The following is a 6,028-nucleotide window of genomic DNA, read 5'->3' as shown; positions in this document are numbered from 1 at the left end:
GGGCCCAGGGCGAGCTGGCGGGTCCATCCGGCTGGGGCTCCGCACACCTGGCGCCGGGGTCGGGGCCGCCCTCGGGAGGGGATCGTGGGGACCCCACTTCCCGGCTCCTGTCTTGGGGATGAGAGGGGCAGCTGGGAGTGCTTTTTCCACCTTCGCGAGAGGTGATCGTGTCTATGGCGATTCAGAAGTCTGCACGCTTCTCACTCGGTGGGAGGCTGTTTACCGAAACGTTAAGTTGCGTTTAAGAATGGTCTCGGCTGCCCCTGCGGCCGGTGCTACCGTTTAGTTAGATCTGTCACCGGGAAGGCCCCTTCCTCCTCCCGCCAGTGCTTCCTGAACATCCTGGAGAAAAGCGTGGTCTGTCGGGAGCCCTGTCTTAAGTAATTGTTCTTAAACCTTAATATTTTCTTGAGTGCCAGGATAAGAAATCCGCAAAGTCTGTTGTCATGAGGTTTGTTTGCCGAACTCATTTTGCTCTTGAGGAAAACATTTTTCATCCGAGCCTTCGAGCAAGGTCACAACTTTTATTGTTGATCCCTTTGTATCCAAGAGGTTTGAAAAGGGGTGTGTTGGGGGTGTAGAACAGGAAAGATATTTTTCTTCAGGCTGATAACCTTCAGAGAGAGTCCTCAAATGAAACAAAACCGAGATACACGAGCGGGTTTATTTTTTTTTTTTAATGGGTCGCTGAATAACTGGTGACATAAATGGGATACTTATGGACGGAAATCCTGATAATAAAAACAAGTCAAATTAGAGATGATTGTGAACTTGAAATTAAGTTAGCTGCAACACATTCGCATAACACAGATTTATGATGGCAGGGTTATTTTTTGGAGTCTACAGAAGATTCAGTTTTTTTGTACATTACCGTTTTTTTCCAGTGGCATAAGGTGGGGGAAGGATGCTTGCTGGCTGGTGACCTGGCTGGTATGGTGGACAACAGCAAAAGAATGTATTCTTGATCCAGATCTAAAAGGAGATTGTTGTACTTTGCGTAATGCCTGCCATTTTCCCTTCTGTTACTGCTAAAAGAATTTAGTGACTAGTCAAGAGAAACCTGTATTAATGTGTGACTTACAGAAGTTTATGCAGAGAATCATGGTGGTAGATAAAGGATAATATGTCTAAGAGGTAAAGTGGCTCAGAACCCTAGCTGTAGCGCTTTTTAACACCTGTGGTGCTCCAGCCTCACCTCAAAAACTCCTGGGTTTAGGATGCTTTGAGAAAATGGAGTATCACCTTAATAATTGTGTAGTAACATGTATACGTCTTTTTTCTCTCCTAAGATTTTTGTTGGTGGTGGTGAAAACTTTTCCAGGACTTGTATGAAGACTTTTATAAATGTTGTTGAGCAAGACTTAATAAGAAGCAGAAAATTTATTTACTTCTGTGGGTAGAAAGGCAGCTAGTGTTTAACTTGGAGTGAACCAGGAACTCCTTGAAGACCAAAGAAGCTTTTCCTTCCCTCCCTTTCTCTCTTCTACCCACTGTCTTGTCTTCTCTCCGTTTTGTTTTGTAGATTACCTTCATCATCTCTTTCGATTAATCTGATGTCTTTGCTTCTTCCTGCACTTGATAGATGGTTCTGTCTCCCACAGTTCACACTAGGTGACCAACAGAGACTCACTGGGGGAGAATTTTCAGAGGAGGGGTGAGTATGGGCTGTGCAGACCCTGGAAGAGTTGGCCACTTTAGGCTGTGCCTGAGCTGCTCCGTGCTGATGATGCAGATAGCCACGCAGTGCTTATCACACACCCGGCTCTGTTCTGTACACTTCGCAAGCATGCTTATTTAATCCTCACAGTTCTTTCAAGAAATAAAGGCGCAGAGACATTAACTAACCTGAGTTAGATCACACAGCTCAAGACCAGACCTGCAGTTTTTAACCTCAGGTATGGAACTCACTGTTGTGTTTCTGGTGCCTCCTGACCATACCCTACATTGGTGATAAGTATTCATTACTCTACAATAGAATATTGGAGGGAAACTGGCTAAACTAAAAAGGAAGAAAAGGGGAAAGAACATTTAGGGCTTTCTGCTTCAGAATCTATTCTGATGGTCAGAGTGATAGTCAAGGACCGGGAAAAATCATGACCTTTGTCAGTTGTTTTTCTTGTTTTTCATCAGTAGAGAAGATTGTCAGCCACATACTTGGTTTGTGTTATTGCTAAGCAGATTCCCATTATCTTTGTCCATTGTCATTTGGTGCCACTCCCTAGGGACCTGAATAACCAGAGTTGGTTACCCACCTCTTGTGTTGGAGGTTTGAGAAATTTGGGAAAGGTCATCCTCACTGTGCTTTAGTGACTTCTGTGCCTTTGCCTTTTAGGCTGGGGGCAGTGGGGTTCGATCATGGTTATTTGAGGAAGCAACTGTTTGACGGGTCACCAGGCTGTTAGTTTTTGAGGCTGCTCCTGTGAGCTAGTACCAGCGTGGTGTCTGGTCCTGTAGTATAGCGTAGCAGCCATACACCTTCAGTTCAGGTGAACAGTAGATAGATCTAAACACTTCTCTTCCAGATCTTGGGGGAGAGAGGATCTGGTTGGCAGAGCTTAGGTGATGGTCTGCTTCTGTTCTCATCTCTAGTCAGGAGGTTAAACATATCATACAAACCTGACTGAGGAGATCATCCTGATAGTGGAGGGGAAGGAATGGGGTTGGGGGAAAGGAATGGGGAAGTTTTTTGTGAGGGGAAATTGTATGGTCAAAGATGCTATAATATCACATCACGTACTAGAAGCTTTGTGGTGTTAGAAGAAATTATTCAATTCACAGTAGCTTATTTGTCACATCTGTTGTTAGAAGTTTGTGAATTAATTTTTGAGTTAACTAACTAGCTGTGAATTAACCTGGTACAAGTTCATAGAATCAGATAGCCTGGATCTCTTGTCACTGGCCCCAAAAACCTCTAGCAGAATCAAGCGTAGAGGTGGAGGGGGGACCAGGATATAGTTGGGGTTCTAGAGTCTCTCACCTCTTTCTCAAGTAGCACAGATTTTTACTCTTCTCTTTCTCTAGCTGTATGATTACAGTACTGTGGGTTTCTCAGTTGCAGCCTTTGGGCAGCCCTTTAAAAGGTCCCTGCTAAATTTTAACCTAGTTAGTCCACTCTCTTTACTTACCTCCATTTCAGGTTGGGGGCCGGGGAAATAGGGAGGATCTGTAGTCTTAACAGACTAACTTTTTTTCTTAAGAAAGGATTTCTTTCCTGTATTCCTAATCTCTTCCCTTTTGTGCATGGAAAAGTTCCTTATCTTTCTGTGTTAGAACAGAGGGATTGTGCTTGCAAGAGTCTGGGCGGGTGTTTGGACTAGTGAAAGCCAGTGATTATGACTGCCTTAATAGTTGTTGGTAGGCCAGATGCAGAAGACTTTTTTTTTTTTAACTAGGAGGCTTAAGTATTCTGTAACAGAAGGTTTTGGTCTAGAAGTTTTGAGGAGTACCCTTACAGGGCATGCCATTCTGGTAGCTTCAGATGCTGTTAGGATGCAGAGGGGGAATGAAGGGACTTGAGATTAGAGGTCCTTATCTCCTTAAGTCTCCAATTATTGGGCAAGGAAATGGACTAATAATTATAATAGCTGAAATTGTTTCTGCCATGTGATTCAAAACTGTTATCAGTGGACACAACTAAAATTTCCAAGAGGACTTCAGTTGAGATTATGGCTAGGAAAACACATTCAAAACTAAATATTACGTTTAAAATGAAATAGATACTTTTTTAAAATAAATAATATAGTTTATTTTTACATCATTTTGTGCTTTTTTTCCAGCTCCGTTGTAATCCTCGTGGGCTTCCCATCACCAAATCACCCATGTGCCACCACCATAATCCAGTGCACCTTCCACTGTTTTTGATCCCATCCCGTTACCCATTCCACCCCCCATGTCTCTGGTATATAGTTGTTCATCATTATTATTATTATGAAATAGATACTTTTAATAGTGAGTAAACCAAGGTATTCCTAGCTGTACTAGACACTTTTTGCATCTGTTTACTCTTTAAGTTCCTTGGATCGGCTTCTCTTTCTTGATTGTGTACTTTGAAGCACAAAAGTTTTTAATTTTGACAAAGTTATCTCTCTTGTTTTTGCCTGTGCTTTTATATCTAAGAAATCATTGCAGTGTCATAAAGATACATGCCTGTTTTCAATCAAGCTCAGATTTTGTATTTAGGTTATTGACGCATTTTGAGTTTGTTTTTATATATTATGTGAGGTAAAGATCCAGCTTCTTTTGTAGGGAATATCCAGTTTTCCCAGCACTGATTTTTCTTCCTCTATTGAGTTGTGTTGACAGCAATCTGTTTTTATTCAAGTGCCTTGTTAATAGGTTGTGCAGTTGAATTGAAGTAAAAGTGATGGGGTGGGGAGGAATGGTATCATTTTGAAATATTTATTTTGACTCCACTAGTAATGTGTCCTTTTTCCTAGACAATAGAAAGTGGTTTGAAACAGGACTTTTTTTTGATTTGGTAGAAAACAATGTAAGTTATTTACCATAGACACTCAGAGCTCTGCATTTGATTATTCATACAGCTCAGTAAGACACCTTGATTATTTTTCAGAAGCTAGTTTTTTTAATATCAACATTGGACATGTATGTTATTGACTGTGTTTAGCCTTGAACAAGTTATATAATCTTTTGCCTAATTTGCCCAGGATCTTAAACATTTTTTTTTATGTTTTCTTTTTTAAAAAATGAAGGCAATACTTAGTACAGAAAACTTTCAAAAAGTAAAAAGTTGTTCCTTTCTCATTGAGCCCCACTCCTTGATACACCTGTCTTTTTGTTTTTAGGCAGACCCCAGGACTCAGAAATAGTGCATATCTGCTGTGTTGGTTTTTCTTTTTCAACTCTTTTACTTGGTCCTTTACTAGGTAAGGAATTTAGGTTATTGTATTTTTTCCATCAGTCTTAGAACTTTGATTTCTACCAGTTACATTTTTATTCCTCTTTCTGTTTGATTATTTAAAATTTTTTTACAGTAGTTAAATTTCTGTTTCTTGACCTGTCAGTTTTAGACAATCTCTCTTCAGTTCCCAGTCCTTCTGAGAAGAATTTAACATGCATCCATTTCCCTATGTCTTATCACCAACCTTCCCCTTCCAGGCTTCATTTTTTCCATTAGGTTGTTAAGAATTATTACATTTATATTATGGTTTATAAAGATTCCAGAGATCAAGTGTTTTGATTGTATTATCAATGTAGGACCAAGTATGTGGAACTGTAGAATAATTTTGCTTGTGTATTAAACCTGTGCTCCTTAGCACAGGAGAAAAATAAAAGATCTGCTTGAGTGAGAAGAGCTTATGGGCTTGTTTTAAAATGTAATGGAAGAGGCCCTCCCTGTGGCACAGCGGGTTTAAAGCACAGCACTGAGAAGCTTGAGCCACTTCTGCATGAGTTCGATCCTGGCCTGCCCCGGAGGTGACCACGTGGCGCGGCAGACCTCTCCTGACCCGCCTGCTGCTCCCCTCAGCAGTGTACTTAGTCGATTTGCCTGTTCTGTGCCCCTTCTGTGTCTGGTGAATCCTCTCACCCTCTGCATCTCTGGCCTGTACCCCAGTTCTGTACGAATAAATAAATCTAAAAAAAGAAGTAATGGAAGAATATTTTCATCTTGTAACTATTCAGCTTTTCTTGAAGATAGAATTTCTTCAGTTTTCTTATCTTTCTTGTCTAATTTGTGCATTACTTTCTATTGCACTCATGGGTTAGGTCTGTTATTGGAATCCCATGCCTTTCTCTTTTTAAATTACTTTTTTGATCTTGCTAGAATAAAGTCTTTGAGTGGTTAGTTGATTAAAGAAGGATATTTTGGATATATTGATAAAATTTCTGAGTTCTTAAAGTTCTAAGAATTTGAAAATTACTTGCCTTTGTTCCTGAAAGTTTAGGAGTAAAATTCTAAGTTGGTAATATTTTGTTTCAGAATTCTGAAAGCTTTGTTTTAGGAACTTAAAATGTGCAGTGTTGCCAGTGACTGTCTTTTTGTGGTTACCTTGTTATAGTCTTTATGGTC

This window comes from Condylura cristata, unplaced genomic scaffold (assembly GCF_000260355.1).
Source record: "Condylura cristata isolate star-nosed mole 26May11 unplaced genomic scaffold, ConCri1.0 scaffold00016, whole genome shotgun sequence".
Lineage (NCBI taxonomy): Eukaryota > Metazoa > Chordata > Mammalia > Eulipotyphla > Talpidae > Condylura > Condylura cristata.
This window is presented reverse-complemented; position numbering follows the sequence as displayed.